Raw genomic sequence first — 17,201 nt, 5'->3', positions numbered from 1 at the left:
TCCTGGAAGGACTATGTCAATGGGTGCTTATCCACTTACTTGACAAGACCTATACAAGGAGCAAAACATTGATCCCGACACCTCAACCTATCCATGTTAGTTCTAAGATTGCAAGAAGTTATCCCCTAAACCTCTTCGCTAACAACCACAAACTCGAATCACAAACATTCGTACAGTAAAGTACAAAAAAATGAAAATAAAATAAAAAAAAAAAAAAAAAAAAAATTGTTTGTACAATCTAGCCGAGTAAAACGTCTCTTTGATTCCCCCCACTGATCCAACTAGGACGCCTGTGCGCCACCAACGCATACTAATATCAGCAGAAAAAACCAACAAATTGTCTCACAAGGTAGATCTATGTACTATCAAAATTAGAACAAATACAAATTTTTCTAAGGATCGTTATGTGTCCCCAGTTCCCAGCACTGTATCGGCTGATACAAAAGGACCCAGAGAGAAACACTTTTCATATGTTACTTTAACGTCCTTAAGGTAGTGCGATGCGAACACTGAATTACACCTCCAGTAAGCGCATCACCATGTCTTTTAAAGACATGTTCTTCTGAAAAGCTAATGAAGTGGCCACCGCTCTAACCTCATGAGCCTTCACTCGTAGAGTCCTGAAAGAGTCTTCAGTGCAGTTATTATGAGGCATCCGTAATAATGCTCCTCACAAAAAAATGCTAATGCATTTTTGACAATGGGTCTACTAGGATCCCGAACTGCGCACCACAGGCTTTGTTTACATCCACCGTTGAGTTCATTCTTCTTCTTTTAAATAGAAACTTTCAGAGCTCTAACCGGGACATAAAGATCTTTCTAATTCCTCTCTCTACTAGATTTGAAAGTCCTTTAACTTCAAACTTCTTGCCAGGGTTTTGAAGGGTTCTCGTTCTTGGCCAGAAACAGAGTCTGGAAAGACCAATTGCCGCATCACTCTTAAATCCTACTCGAGAATCTAGAGCGTGTAACTCACTAATTCTCTTCGCAGTCGCTAAAGACAACAAGAAAAATACATTTTCTCGTTAGATCTCTAAACGACGCGTTGAGAGGATGGTTCAATCTACTAGATGATAGAAATCTCAAAACTACATCAAGGTTCCAGTTAGGAGTGCGAGGAGAAAAGGTTTTAGAGGTTTCAAAAGGTCTAATAAGATCGTGGAGATCTTATCTTCTGCTATTCTCAACCTCTGTTTCGAAATGCGGCAGAAAGCATACTTCGATAACCTTTAATGGTAGAAACTGATAATTTTGATTCTTCCCTAAGGAAAATCAAGAAATCAGCTATGTTGGTCACAGAGGTATTGTAGGAGGACAGTTTATTCTTCTTACACCATCTTCTAAAAACGTCCCATTTTGATTGGTACACCCGAATAGTTGAAGATCCTCCGGGCCCTAGCAATTGCTTTTGAAGCTTTGTTGCTTAAAAAGGCCTCTCGCTCTGACAAGTCTTTTCGATAGTCGAAAGGTGGCAGTCAGAGCGAGCGAGCGGGGTTTTTGGTTTTATGGTCCACCTCTCGAAATGGGGTTGTTTGAGAAGATCTCTCCTGTTGTTTGGAAGAAGATCTTCGGGAAGTCCACTGTCATTCCACTGTACCTCTGTGAACCAATCTTGAGACGGCCAAAGGGAGCGATGAGTGTTAGTCTCGTCCCTCTTGATGCCGCCAAATTTTCTTAACACAACTCCAACATTTTGAAGGGGGGAAAGGGCGTAGGCATCTAGGGCCTGACCAGTCCAGCAGCATGGCGTCCACCGCTATAGCTCTCGGGTCTTCCACTAAGGAGCAAAAGTTTCTCTATCCTTCTGGATAGGTAGGTGGCAATAGGTCTATATGTGGACTGCCCCACAGAGACCACAGAGCTTGACACACCTGAATGTGAAGGGTCCATTCTGTGGGGAGAACTTGGTTTAACCTGCTTAGGCTGTCTGCTCTGATGTTCTTCTCTCCTTTCACGAATCTTGTGAGGAGAGTCACCTTCTTTTCTTTCGCCCAATACAACAGCTCTTTTGCTATATGGAACAGAGAAAGAGAGTGAGTTCCCTTGTTTCTTGAATATAGGCCAACGCTGTGGTGTTTGTCTGGAGTTGACCTGTACCACTTGACCTAACACCTCTGTCTCGAAGGCTTTTAGAGCTAGAAGAACGGCATAAAGTTCTTTGGAGTTTTATATGCCAGTCTTGCTGATCCTTCCTCCATTGGCCTGATACTTCTTTGTCCCTAGAGTCGCTCCCCATCCCTTCTCTGAAGCGTCTGAGAACAAGATTAGGTTTGGATTCCGAACCTCTAGAGACAAGCCCTCGTTCTTTTCTAAGGGAAAAATCCACCACTTCAGATGATTCTTTACTTCCAGAGGAATACTGAAGTGTCTGAAAGTTGCCCGTTCTTCCAACTCCAAATTCTTCTTAGGAAGAATTGAAGAGGGCGTAGGTGGAGTCTTCCTAGTGAAATGAACTGTTCTAGGTGAGGAAAGGGTTCCCAGAAGACTTAACCACTCCCTACACAAACTCCGTTCTTTCTCTAGGAAGCTCGAGTATTTTTTGTTTTCTGTAATACCCCGGCAGCAATCCTTTTCCTGGACGGAAAAATCCAGAAAACCCCGAGAATCCATCCGAATCCCCAAATAGACTAGTTCTGACTGGGGATACTCTGAGATTTCTCGAGGTTCACGAGTAATCCTAACGTCTTTGCTAGGTTACAAAGTAGACTGAGGTCCTCCAACACAGTTTCTCCGACTTGGCCCCCCCGGATTAGCCAATCGTCGAGATACATCGAGATGTTTATCCCACCCTTCTAAATGAAAGCCATTTGGCCACGTTCCGCATCAGATACTGAATACCTGAGGAGCGTCGATAGGCCGAAGCACAAGGCCCTGAACTGGAAGATTTGTCCTTGTACAACAAATCTTAGATATTTTCTTGACGATGGGTGAATCGGAACATGAAAGTAAGCATCCTGAAGGTCCAGGGATACCATCCAATCTCCCTGACGTAGGGAAGACAGAACTGAAGCTGAAGTCTCCATGGAGAACTTCTTTTTCTCCCACGCACCGGTTCAGGACGCTTACATCTAGGACCGGGTTCTCCCATCCCCCCGAAGCCTTTGGAACCAAGAAAAGGCGATTGTAAAACCCCAGGGAGATGGATCCTGCACTAGCTCTATTGCATTCTTGTCCCTCATCGACACCACCGTCTGAAGGAGAGTCTCGTTCAGTCCAGGGTCCTTGTAACTCGTCGACAAATCCTTCGGAGATGTTGCCAAAGGAGGTCTGTCTACGAAGGGAATGATGTACCCCTTCTGTAGGACAGACTGAGTCCAGGGATCTGCTTCTTTTACGGACCAGGCCTCCAGAAAAGTATAGAAGTCTGGCCCCTACCTTTGTGTTGGAGGACATGGCTGCTATTTGCTCTTTTAAAAGAGCGGAAGGAAGACCTTCCCTCGCTTGTCGAAGGGTTTTCTCTTCGAAGTTGATCGAGTTGAGGGGGCCTCCACGAAAGGGCACCACTGGGAGTACGAGCCACCTTCTTCTGAGTCGGAACTGCAGGTCTAATTTTTCTTTGTAGATTGCACAGAAGGTCCTGCGTAGCCTTTTTCTGACAGGGATCTCGAAACATCCTTCACTAACGATGAAGGAAACAGATGTTCTGACAGAGGTGCGAATAGTAGAGCGGACCTCTGAGAAGGAGAAACTCCTTTTGTCAGAAAGGAACTGTAAAGAGATCTTTTCTTTAACATTCCAGATCCAAAAAGTGCCGCCAACTCACCAGAACCATCTTGCACAGCCTTATCCATGCAAGATAGGACACTGTGCAAAGTTTCTGGATCAAGAAAATCTGGCTCACTCGTCTTCTTACCCAGCACCCCAAGAGACCAATCCAAGAAGTTGAACACCTCTAAGACGTGAAAAATTCCCTTAAGGTGCTGATCTAATTCCGACATACTCCAGGACGCCTTTGCTAAATTGAGAGACTGTCTTCTCACAGACTCTACAAGACTCGAGAAATCTGAATCTGCAGACGAGGGGAGCATCAATCCCATCGCCTCTTCCGTCTTATACCAAATGCCTCTTTTCCCTGTCAGCTTGGAGGGAGGAGAGCAATAAACAGTTCTCAGAGTTTCCTTTTTAGATAAAAGCCAAGAATCCAAAGACTGGAGGGCTTTTCTCATTGAGATCGCAGGCTTCATCTTTAAGAAAGCCGAGGATTTCGGAGTTTTTGTGCTCGAAAACAGAGATCTCGGCGAAGGAGGAGCCGCAGGACTAAGAGAATCCCCAAACTCCTCAAGAAGTGGGAACGAGGCTAAGACTTTATAATTGGAAAGTCCCTCGTTGGTTGAAACTTCTTCCTCAGAAATCTCTTCAAGTTCAAGGTTAGAAGGAGATCGCTCTTTCCTGAACGATTCTCTATCAAGAGAAGTCGCTCTAGGAGAATTGTTTCTAGTAGGTGAAGGACTACGAACAATAACGTCCCCACAACTAGTAGAAGCCTCACGTCTAGAAGAGCCTCGCGTCTGGGAGGCGTCACGCTTTTGCTGGCGTCTTGCGCTGGCAGCGTCCCTCGCGTTTACCTGGCGCCTCTCTCCTGGGAGGCGTCACGCGCCTTGGAGCGTCCTCGCGCTTGCCTGCGCCCTCTCTCTGAGAGGCGTCACGCTTCTTGTTGACGTCTCGCGCCTCGTAGCGTCCTGGCGCTTGCCTAGCGCCTCGTTCCTGGGAGGCGTCATGCTTCTGGCTGGCGTCACCCGCTTTGGAGCGTCCTCGCGCTTGCCTGGCGACTCTCTCCTGAGAGGCGTCACGCTTCTTGTTGACGTCTCGTGCCTCGTAGCGTCCTGGCGCTTGCCCGGAGCCTCGCTCCTGGGAGGCGTCCTGCTTCTGGTTGGCGTCACGCGCCTGGATCGAAACTCGCGTCTTCTTGCACCTCGATCCCACACTGGCGTCTCGCGTCTGGTTGACGTCTCGCGCTTGGAATACTCGACGCGCCTGACTGGCGCTTCACGCTTGGCTGACGCTTCGCTTCTAGAGAACTCGACGCTCTTGTCTGGCGTCTCGCGCCTGGAAGGCTCTATGCGTTTCGTTGGCGTCTTGCGTTTGACAGGAGAACGGATCTTGCTCGGCCTATGCAAGGCTGATGAATCCGATTCCAAATCGGAGGAAGACAAATTTCTATGGCGAGTCTGAACCCTCGACAGCCTAGACTTCTTAATAGACAGGAAATCGTCTTTCCCTTCTGGGAGGTCTTTTGACAGAACTCCACCAGAGAATGATGGAATCCTGCATAGTGCGAAGGATTCTTATTAGTCTCTTCATTATTGTCTACCCCATCAGTTGTTAATTACTGAATGGTCCTCCTCTGAAAAACGCTCAGGACTTGACGTAATCCTGGGTTCATCCAAAACGTCTTTTCAGGGGGCGAGAAAGATCCCGATGATCTCCAACTCTTTTAGGTGAAGAATTCTCCGAGGAGGACACCTCACGCAGAACGCTTTTTCTGTAGAGTTCTCTGGCATTCTGTGGCGATACAGAATGCCGAAGGGACGTCTGACTGTTGGGGATCCTCCACAACCTCCTTACGGCTTTCGACTTCCTTCTTCCTCTGGGCTTGGGAGCTTGAAAGAGGTCTAGGCCTGGAAGCGTTGTGGAGACAATCAAACTCCCCCTCCACAGCACTGGGGACACTTATATCACTATCCACAGCACTATAATCACACTGCTTACCTTCAATGGCCGCCATTTTGGTTTCCATTTTCCGAAGGGCGGAAATCTCAGATGCCGAATCTGTGGGTTCTAATAAAGGAGCAGGTACATTAGATGGGGCAGTAAAAGGAGAAGAGGGTATAATATTACTGATAACCCCACTAGATACAGAACTAGACAAAGGTTTGGAAGAAGACCTCCTCACCCTGTCTCTTTCCAACTTCTTCAAGTATGAAGTTAGAGATTTCCATTCTTCTGCACTCAAATCCTTGCATTCATTACAAGTATTAACAAAAGAACATTCATACATCCTGCATTTCTTGCAAATAGTATGAGGATCAAGCCATGCCTTCGGCATCCTAACTTTACAACCCACATTCACACACATTCTCCACACTTCCAGAATCAGACATCATGTTGAACATCCAAATCAAATCCAAAAACGGTCCACAATCGCGTATGCCAGTACAATCAATGCAAATACGTCACCGAGAAGTCCAAACGAAGATCAATTGCGATGCAAAATACGAATCCAGCCGGAGATACCCATAACGATGTTGCCAGTATGGCCGACAGAAAAAATACGATAGAACATGGGAATGGTTCCTAGTCCTGCCACCCAGCGGCAGGTAAGTAGATCACCTGACCTACAGGTAGCGTGTGCGTGAAATTCGAATTTCTGTCGGACCACGGAGTCAAATAGCTAAGTATATATCTGACAGGTAAGTTGAATGTATAAAATGTTTATTTAATTCATGCCTATTATCCCTTTTTTGCAACCAAATTAACCCTGAAAAATTACAGATATTTCTAAAGTACATACGAGCAGACGACGGCAAAATGACTCATCGTTGCCAATCTATGGAGCTTCACACATACGCCAATGCATCTACAAACTGTTTCCATGAATTCTAGGCGTCATAATAATGCAATAATGATAAAATTGCTTTAATATGTATATATACTACAAATAGATAAGCTAATTTCACTTATTTCCTCAGTTTTGTATAAGTTTTATACCCAGTTTGGAGGGTAAACACATACCAATTGGCAACACTCTCCATGAGGTGCAAAGCATTATTCCCTTAATTGTTTACTTTACTCCTTATTTAGTTTAACTTTACTTCAAGATGTTTATTTAATTCATTTCTATTATCACTTTTTCGCAACCAAATTAACCCTGAAAAATTACAGATATTTCTGAAGTACGAGCAGACGACGGCAAAAAGACTCATCGTTGCCAATCTAGTGGAGCTTCACACATATGCTGATGCATTTACAAACTGTTTCCATGAATTCTAGTTGTCGCAGTCATGATAAAATTGCTCTAATATGTATATATACTACAAATAGATATGCTAATATGACATTTATCGAAAATTGTATTTTTGTTCCTAACTATACAAACCTGAGGTCCTTTACAATAGGAGGTAACTAGCGGCAGCTGGAACTGTCGTAATCTTCGAACAAGGGAGTTCGGTAGTTAACTGCTTGTCCAACAGTGTGTACGCCGCGGGACTGGGAGGTGAAGAATCACTTTGTTTTAGGCCCAGGAAAATGCAGAATGAGGTGGCATGAGGTGGGACTATGTGTAAAGGACCTCGTCTTCTACCAAAAACAGTTGTTTTTTTTACTTAAAAACGTCCTGGTAAGGGACCGTGTTCCGATTGTTGTGATGAAAGTGCCCAGCGTCTGTGGGTACAAGTGGTATGCAGATTTATCGCAAGAAATGGAAGTTTTGTTGACGCAAGCGACTCCGTAAACATCGAGATGGCATCAATCTTCTAAGTTGTTTAATCTTAAGTAAAAATTTCGAAAGCGTTTTGGTGAGATTTCCACTTCCGTGGACACCCTTTTCACTACCCTCTGTTTAAATCTTAAAATTTGGCCTTAATTCCTAACTTTGGAGAAAATACTTACTTTGAAAGGAGAGTAGTGGTCTTTAGCTCCATTTCTCACCAACAAGTCGCGACTGATGCCCATCTCCGGTGTCAGAACGCGTTATAATGTACTTTTTCAGAGGGTGGCATGCATTGATCGTCGTTGGCTTGATTCAGGCCATGCGGTGTTTTACCCTATTTCCTGTATACCTATATTTTGTTTACTGTGTGAAACAGGATAAAAAACTGCATGGTACAGTGGTGGACCATGTACGATCAATGTGTACAATCCCCAAAAAAGTACATTATAACGCGTCCAGGACGCATTATAATGTACTTTTATTGGGGTTGTACACATTGATCATACATGGTCCACCCCTGTACCATGCGGTTTTTTACCCTATGCTGGAGTATTGTCTCTCAGTTTGCCTAATGGCCACTCAAATTTTTCGGAATTGTCGTGAAGTGTGCAGGGAAGGTAGTGCCCTTAAACGGGGGTTCGCAGGGGGGCGAAGCCCAGCCCCCGCTAGGCCTAGTAGGGTACGGCGCTCTAGGTTGGGTTAGGTGGCTTGTTTGGTTAGGTAGTGCCCTGGAAATCACTTTTCTCCTGCTCCCCTCAACCAAAAACCCTAGTTCCCACTTTAGTCCTCCAAGAATGTTAGGTAGATGGGAACAAGGGTGCAATTGCTTGATGCCACCAATACCTACCTATTACCTAGTAGTACTACCTAATGATCCGTTTAAGCATACCTACTACTAGGTAGGTACTGGGTAATCAATAAAAAATACATCGGAAAAATATATAGCTATATTCTTCTGCAAACAAGAGACGGAGCTCTCCTTCAGATTTACCGCAGTTAATTGATCTTGTAATGAGGTCTCCTCAATCTACACAACAATATTATTGGTGTAACTCACCTGAAGACACTCCCACTGACGTAGCGGCAGTCACCTCGGCAATATCAACAAAACACTAACACAAATCTCCGAAGTTCCGAACCCGAAGTTAGACAGCGATCCCGTTTATTTTTTACATTTACGTTAGACCTTCCTCCTCCACCTTCTTCTTCTGTTTCAAGTTGTAATAAGGAGTTCAAGAGGGCATTTTAACAACGAAACAGCGATATAATTGAGATATCTAACTTCTGTCCCCCATTTCCCGAAGAAGTATTAGGAAATAAACAAATATTTCAAAGAATGATTCACTGCAGATAATGGCTAGCAAAGAAAAAACAATTTAAGTAGTTCCCATGACAGAATTGACACTAAAGAGCAGTTAAAGTTTTGCTGACAGTCGAGTTGATCGATTGAAAATTATGGGATACGCATCCCATCTGAATATTTAGAATAATAGTGAAACATTTGATGTTTGGATTTAAAAAAAAAAAAATATATCAAGAGTCAAAGATATAAACATAATTATAACAAAAAACTTCAATCCAAGACACATCTGTAATCAAAGAAGTTAACCACCACCAATTTGACAAGCGCACCAACATCATCTTTGTTGACCTGACTAGGTCCGTACAGCTGTCCCGTTTTGGTAGTCTGTTATATTTATAATACTATTCTTGAATAACTTGTTCCAGTATGTCGGCTTTTGCATTGTCAATCCACAAAACTCTCCTTAAAAATCCCTATGTTTTCACACATTTCGGGCGCCGTGTATTCAAAGCAGAGCTTTGTTCAAAGGTTCATTTTCCAGTACCTGTTGTATATTGGTGGGGTGGGCGATTCGAGCCCGCGACCGTCGTAATGTATGATTATGACAGATAGCATTACGATTAAATTCACAAAGTCGTAGTGATACACATGTCGCCGGTGATCTAGGCCACACCCACTTTTAACTTTTTTTCCTTGGGACTGCGACTGACGTAAAGGCAATTATCATGCATAAGTCAATTTACGGACATACTTATACACAATCAGACATATTACGATGTACGGAAACTGTGTTATGAACTGTTGGAAATATATATATGTATATTATATATATATATATATATATATATATATATATATATATATATATATATATATATGTGTGTGTGTGTGTGTGTGTGTGTGTGTGTGTATATATATATATATATATATATATATATATATATATATATATATATATATATATATATACATATAAGAAGGTGGGGGGGGGGGGGAGAAATTTGCAGTCATTTCCGCAGGCGCTGATGGAGGACGAACAGGAAGTTTGAAGACCCAGCAATACCTGACGTGATATTAGGACCACCTTAAATAATGATCCCGAATTTCACTGGCCATGGTGGATCATTAGGTACTATACCATCTTGATGTTAAGAGTAATTAAAATATTGCAAGAACGAAAGAATGCTAGCAAAAAAGATGCAGAAGGAGATGCTGGATTAGACCCTACTTACAAAGAAGAGAGAGAAAGGTTACTACGACAACTTGAGGTAGTTGGTAATTGAAACTCCAGGACTGTACTTACGGCACTTTACCAGACTTTTCAATGAAATCATTGAACGTAACTCGCCCTACATCAAGAAAAAAGTTACATTCTGGAGAAGACCGATTGAGCCAGGCCTGCGTGATGCAATTACCCTGTGTTACCTTGCAACTGGAGAATCCTACCAGAGCCTGTCCTAACCAGTTCCTAGTAGCTCCCAACACAATCTGCAGAATTTGTGCCTGAAACTTGGAGGGCCATATTGACTGCATATGAAGATAAGGTGATGTAGTTATACCGACGACCCCAGAGCAATGGAAGGAAGTAGCCTGTGGTTTTGAAGAACACTGGAATTTCCCATACGCCCTTGGAGCAGTAGACAGGAGACATGCCAGAACCCAGACCCATGGAAGGAGGAACTCATTACTACAGCTATAGAAATTCTACTCTATATAATTCTATTGAAGTTGTTAACTACAAGTTCATCTACGTCGATGTAGGTGCCATAATTCCGTGTCTGATGGTGGTGTCTTTGCTCTGTCAAATGGCTTATTGGAATGGAGTCAATCTGCTTGCCCCTAGAATTGCCAAACGAGAGTAAAGTTAAACTTCAGTCCCCTATCTCCTCATTGAGATGATGCCTTTGCTCTGAGGAATTATGTGATGAAACCATACCCTGCACGAGATCTGACAGCACACGAGTGCATCTTTATTCACCGACTGAGGAAGGGAAGTCATACAGTGGAGAACGCCTTTGGCTTACTAAAGATTTTTAGCAAACGGTTAGATATTGTTCATAAATATTAGTGTCTTTATTTCGTCCTGTTTTTTTAAAACGTATTAATATGAAACACCTTTTGTACACCAATTTTTTTCTACAGAAATAATATACGTATTAACATGAAATACCTTTGGTATACAATCTCATAATTAAAATCATTTGTCTCCCACAGATTCAGTATTTCACACCCCCCATAAATCTTCATCAAGACCGTATAGAGTCCGTGGTGTTGGCTGATTGTGTGCTGCACAACTTAAATTTAACAAGACATCCTAATGTCGCGAATGAGGCAGATCAAAAAGGCTCGGTGACATGTTCACTGGAGGTCTGACGAAGCTTTATTACCGAGCCTGGACTCCCCCAAGCCATTTGAGAGGAACCATATGGGCTTGCAAGGCTCAGCGAGAACACCTTCATGATTATTTGACTCCCCTGCAGATGCGTTGAGTAGCAAGATTCAATGATATAAAACAAGAAAGCAACATAGAACATTCCTGTACATACTTTAGAAAATAAATAAAATTGAAATCACTTTGTAAATATCAAAATAATTTTCTTTTGAAATTCTAAAATATTTATATTACCCAAAACATTTGTTTTGGGTAATAATATCAATGTGACACTGAGTTGTTCTCAGTGTCACATTGATCTATATATGCATTCTTAAAGTATCCCAAGAAAAATACAAAATCTGAAATTATATTTTTAACTTAGAACAGAAAACTGACTTTTCTGTATTTATTTACCGTCCAGAAACATTCTAATAAATTGTATTGATTACAATTGATGTAAGCTACATATTCCTATTTACAAGAAAAAAAATGAGTAAAATTACTGATTAAAAACCAGATTGTATTTTGTGTCTCAGTATATAAAAAATTCAGAGTATATAAAAATACTGAAAATCTTTAATCTCAAATATATGTTAATCGAATCATAAAAACAGGCAGCTTTGTCGACCTAAATTTGCTGGCCCTTGCCCTGCTTGAAGAAACTTTTTCTCTTCCTTAACCTTGAAGCGGTTTGGCCGCCGAGTAACTTCGTAATGGACACCGTACATGGGAATTGTTACCTACGTCTGCCGTAAATCACATTAAATCTGCCATAATCACAGTACGTCAGTCGAAAAGGGCAATCACACAGTCTCTCGTACGTCAGCATGACTGTTACGAACCGAGAGAGAGGTACGCTCCAAGTTCGATAGTAAAATAAACAAAAAGGATTCAACACCAAACAGTTGAAACTGGGGATACGAATATAGCTCGAAAGAAACACTAACACAACAAAGGTTTATTTACAAGCTTACTAACAAAGATAAATGCAGAATGGTGTCTCCTATTTACATAAAAAAGGCTAAATCTTACAATGCGTGAACTGGGGAAGAAGTGAGGTAATTCCAAATACTTGCTGGCCAGTTTTGCGACGAAGCGATGGCTTCACAAAAGGATAACTGCGATTGCAGACGTCTTCTTGACTCCGTATCGCAGAAAATAATGTCTATTCTTGATACTCGAAGGGCAGGAACTTCTCTAAACCTCTTGCAGAACGTTTCTTCTCTGAAGTCTTGCTCTACGTCGAAATACCTTGTCGTCCACTCCTGACGACGACTTGACCAGAATTCGACCAAACTCTCTCAAGCAACTTTTCCTCTCTGATTCTTCATAGGTTCCTTCTTCTCTTATCACTCTCTGCTGCTGAGCTCTCACTGATCTCTCTGCTGGTCTCTCACTGATTATCTGATCTGTGGCTCTTACTGATGATCTCTGCTCCCTCCTACTTCGTCAGTCGTATTTATAACGCATCCTAGGGGCGGGGCCTATGGCGAACGTCACAGACTCCCGAGATTACCGGAACTTCTTAGAAGAATCTAGATGATGTATTGCATCATAAATGCGCGGTGTTTTCTCACGATACTTTTGCGCCTGTTGCGTTCCCCAACACACCCGACGATTCCAGAACAATCATGAGAACAGGCACCTCCAACACGGGCGCAAATGCCTCCATGCTGTAGAACTTCTTGAAGATGCATTTTCCTTTCCTTTAACTTGTAATTCTTTGCTATAAAGTAATTACCATGACAGTGATATGGAGCTTTTGACAGTTGTTGTCCGAAAAATTAGTGCATGAATTTTCGAAGACGTATGTCCCGCCCATCCATCCTTTTCCTGCTTTCAATGTAAGGCAAATTGCTACATATAAGGCAGTCTGGCAGCTGTAGTGAAATGGTTCCTTTTTGTATATACTCATTTATTAGTCATCACCTCTCCTCCCTCATTGATTAATGACAAAATTCTTGTTATCTTATAAACTATATGAAAAACGAAGGAATACTTCCGTCTTAAAGAAAACAAATTCTGATAAAATTGACTAACCCGATCTGCTCTGGTATAAAACCATGCTGAACACCGATCTCGGTTCTACGGGCCTAGCAAGGGAAAGTCCCGTGCCAACAAGTGTTGGCTTAATACAACAACAACAACAACAACAACAACAACGATCTTCTAATTAACGTAGTAGAGTTAACAACTCTTGCGGGTCTTGAACGTGGTGTGCGGGTTTAGCTTGGGCATGGAGGGTGGCAAATGACCAGAATTTCACATAGTAAGTAATCATTCCCTTTTGTAGCCATCGTTGGGTTAATTGGACTTGATCATTGCTTAACTTGCTTAGTTACAAATGTGTTGTCATTTATTTAATTAAAAGTGCAACTTGATTTTTCGAAATTTTCAGTGTTTTTGAGTGGTCGTCAGGCCACAGAATTTGTCAAGTTTAGGGTGCTGAGTCACCTAAGATCACGCTTCAGTCCTTTGCCTTGTTGTTTTTAATGAAGAGCTTAGTTTTGTAATGAAAATTGTTAAAATCAGACGTGTTTACCTATCGAGTTGTCCTTGTGTACGGGATGGAACCTGTCCATTAAGGTAGGGTTATCAGCCGCATAACATCTGTCACGAACCTTAGTGAAGGTTGCCATTATGTTCACGACAGTTGTCATGGCTCGACCGTGACTACTAACTGCAGCAGCTATATATCGCAATTACTCTGCAGACACTGTAAAACTCTGCGACAGTGTGAATAAATGTGGAGACTTGTTTGTAATTCAGTTGTAATATGGCTTTTGTGACAGTTGGGGGCTCAAATCGCCGATGCGAGACCCGGCCTCTAAGGCTGTGTTTACACCAAGCGAGTCGAGTCGAGTCGAGTCAAGACAAGTCATATGACTCAAGTCATTTTGAATTAGCACTGTTCCCGTAAGTGAGTCAGAAAGTCAGAATCGAGCTCAACAGGAACTAGATGGACGCAAACGCCCTCGCTGAAATATCAATGTTGCTGTGGCTGAAGCAGGGAAGGAGTAGGCATAGGTAAGAGTCAAAGATTATGGATTCCCAGACTTGATAAACAATCCAGAGAAGTTTTATGACTTCAGAATGACAACTGAATAATTTAAAATGTTAGTGGAGTTAACTGCAACCTACGTAAGAAAGCAATTACCGACTTGCACTTCCAGTTGAGGAAAGAAAGGATTCATAGTGCTCACCTCTCCGCGGATTCACCGTGACTGATGAAAAAATGGGTCTGTCCGAGTCACTGACTCTGAATCGCCTTGACTTGCATCGACTAGACATGAGTCAACTCGCTTGATGTAAACTCTCCCATTTTGAAGTACATCGAGATGAGATTGACAGCGTATGTAGTCATACACACATGTCGCCAATGATCTAGGCCTTGCACACTTATAATGTTTTTTTGCAGATGGAAACTGATGTGAAGGCAATTACGTTATATGTATGACACATGCCTACGTGTGCAATGACATTTTGGCGTACGTAACTGTCGTGGACATGCTGGATTGGCAGAGGCTATTGTGGAGTTTGCCACATGGGCTGCTTGCTTAAAAAGAGGAAAAGAAAGAAAAGAAGGGAAGAAAGAAAAAATAAAAGAAATAAATTCAGTCTCCATTTATAAAGCGTCAACTCGAGATTTGTCAAGATTCATCAGGATGAATGTAAGTTTTAAATATATATATATATATATATATATATATATATATATATATATATATATATATATATATATATATATATATACTGTTCCAACACTGCCATTTTGTGCCAATCTTCCACTAATACATAAAAAGTCTTTTTATGAAGAATTATATAAAATCACCAATCGCTATATTCCAGCCATTAATCTAAAACTAATATCAACCAATTAACCCTCTACAATCGGCTCTGTTCAAGTACAAGGAAAATCTACGCCCACTAATGACCTCCAGTGTAATATGCAAATTCACTTGCCCCAGACGTGACCTGGGGACCTATGTCGGTTGCACACGGAGGTTGCTGAAGATGAGAATAGATTCTCATTGTGATGTTAGCTTTAGCTACAGAAAAAGGGTTAAACTATCGAACCCAGAATTTTCAAAATATGTGACCACATGATTAAATATAAATGATTTGGATATTTTGGGTAGAGCCTCGAATGACCAACGTCTAACGGTGCTGGAATCGTTGTTTATTATGCTGGGGTGACACATTCACATATCACAACGGCGTATACCCCCGTATGTGGATCGTAGGCATCATCGCGGTGAAACGACCTTGGACAGCTGGTAAACAGGACACGGGCTGACGGACGTAAAGCCAGCACTGTAAATTGCGCCGCAAATGTACGTGCAAAGAAAGCAAGGTCGGACATCTACTTGAAACTTACGCTGATATTGTAATGTTCTATGTACGTCAACTTCACATCGTGACCACGCCCACCATTGTGGGGCTGTAGGATACAAAATGGCTGGCCTGTAAACAGAGCAGACTGTAAAGTGATGGAACATATATGAGAGAATGTAAAAATATTGCATTCTGAAAATCCAGGTTGTAAATTCACTTTGGTAGAATTCTGCAAGTACTGTAAAATATTGTATATTTTCAACAAATAAAAAAAATGAAGTCAGACATTATAATATACATACCATTGGCAGTCCCAACATCTTGGCCTTCTTCTGACGGACGATGTGGGGCTTGAGGAAGTAGAATATGTTCAATATCCACTTTTCCCTGTCCATCAGTCATCTTCCGTGTCGCTGTCATCACTCTGTATCTAATCCAACTCCGACTCCTGTAGGTGGAAGATGACATTTCCTCGACCTGAGTGTCTGCAGGAGTGGCTGTAGGAGTCTTCTCTGGGCCGAAAGAAGGTCCTGCAAGAAGATGTGACGTTGATGGTCCCTTCCTTGGTCGTTTTAGGAGGTTCGGCATCTTGAAGGGCGTTGTGGAGAGTACTTGGAGGAAAATGCTGGTCTAGGGAGACGGAAACAACAGCTGACCTGAGGGCGCCGACCTGACCTTTTATACCATGCTAAAGCAATGCCATGTCGTACAGGGTTTAAAATGTGCGAATCGGTTTCCCTGTAGGCTACAGTGCAATTAGGAGGCCCACGTGGTTCACGGTGGAAAGAAAACAACGACGGCGAACAAGGCAGGTGACCCTAGCGCCTACCCCGCAACAGTCACCGTGGGTCCCACGTGCAATGCCTGGAGCTACGTCAGGTGACATTTGGCGTGACCAACCACAACTTGTTTTGAACATTTCAAAACTGGAGCAGGCTACGGCACCCTAGTGGGCGGAGCTTAGAGCCCGGACGACCCGTCACCGTATGTCTACGATTTTACGTATGTTTTACGTTACATTTACGGTTTACTGACGTAAGCTGTTGTCAATTACCAATTTCCGCTCATGCATGGGCGTGCGTGCGTTGATACGTGAATGTGTGACCTTAGCATTAAACAGACTGATCCGCAGTTAAACTCCTGGTCCTCTGCCATGCCTCTATACCTGTGGTGAGTGTTCCTGGAACCCCAAGTTGCCCCACAACTTTCTTTCTTCTTGAAATATAGGTGTGCCTTCTATTTTGTTTTAATAATTTTATGACATTGTAATTTCTTATCTTTTAATTTTTGTCTTTTGTCTGAGTCATTCTAATGTTTGTAAATTTGTCTGTCTTTTATGCCTTAAAAATGGGATTTGTGGTCCAGAAATGTCGGCAATCATAATAACGCCATCTGATTTCGATGTGCCTGTCTTTCTCCGACTTTGATTTTATATATATATATATATATATATATTATATATATATATATATATATATATACATATATATGCTTAAAAAATCACAGTAGATGCACGTGACTTCATAAATAAGCGAATCCCACAGGAAAATGATAGTCAGAAATCCAAGCGCTTTTGTCTTTACTCAGACATTGTCAAGGAGCTAATGAAGTACAATTGGAGAGAAAGGTCTCAGGTACAAAACAAGATCAAGAATAGCAGATAGTTAATAGTCAAAAGGGTAAAAATTAAAAGAGATAATCCAGGATTATCGGATATCACACAGTCACAAACCTAAACAGATTTGACCCTAACCAAAATT

General features: G+C 42.2%; 1 protein-coding gene across 1 annotated transcript in view; it reads left to right on the top strand.

Moving 5' to 3' along the window:
- The window catches only part of LOC135216547 (uncharacterized), a 36,060-nt gene that overhangs the window by 1,025 nt on the left and 17,834 nt on the right, over positions 1-17,201 (top strand). The gene's annotated exons all lie outside the window — the stretch shown is intronic.

This window comes from Macrobrachium nipponense, chromosome 6, assembly GCF_015104395.2.
Source record: "Macrobrachium nipponense isolate FS-2020 chromosome 6, ASM1510439v2, whole genome shotgun sequence".
Classification (NCBI taxonomy): domain Eukaryota; kingdom Metazoa; phylum Arthropoda; class Malacostraca; order Decapoda; family Palaemonidae; genus Macrobrachium; species Macrobrachium nipponense.
The sequence above is the reverse complement of the archived record's forward strand: the minus strand, read 5'-3'. Positions and strand labels throughout refer to the sequence as shown.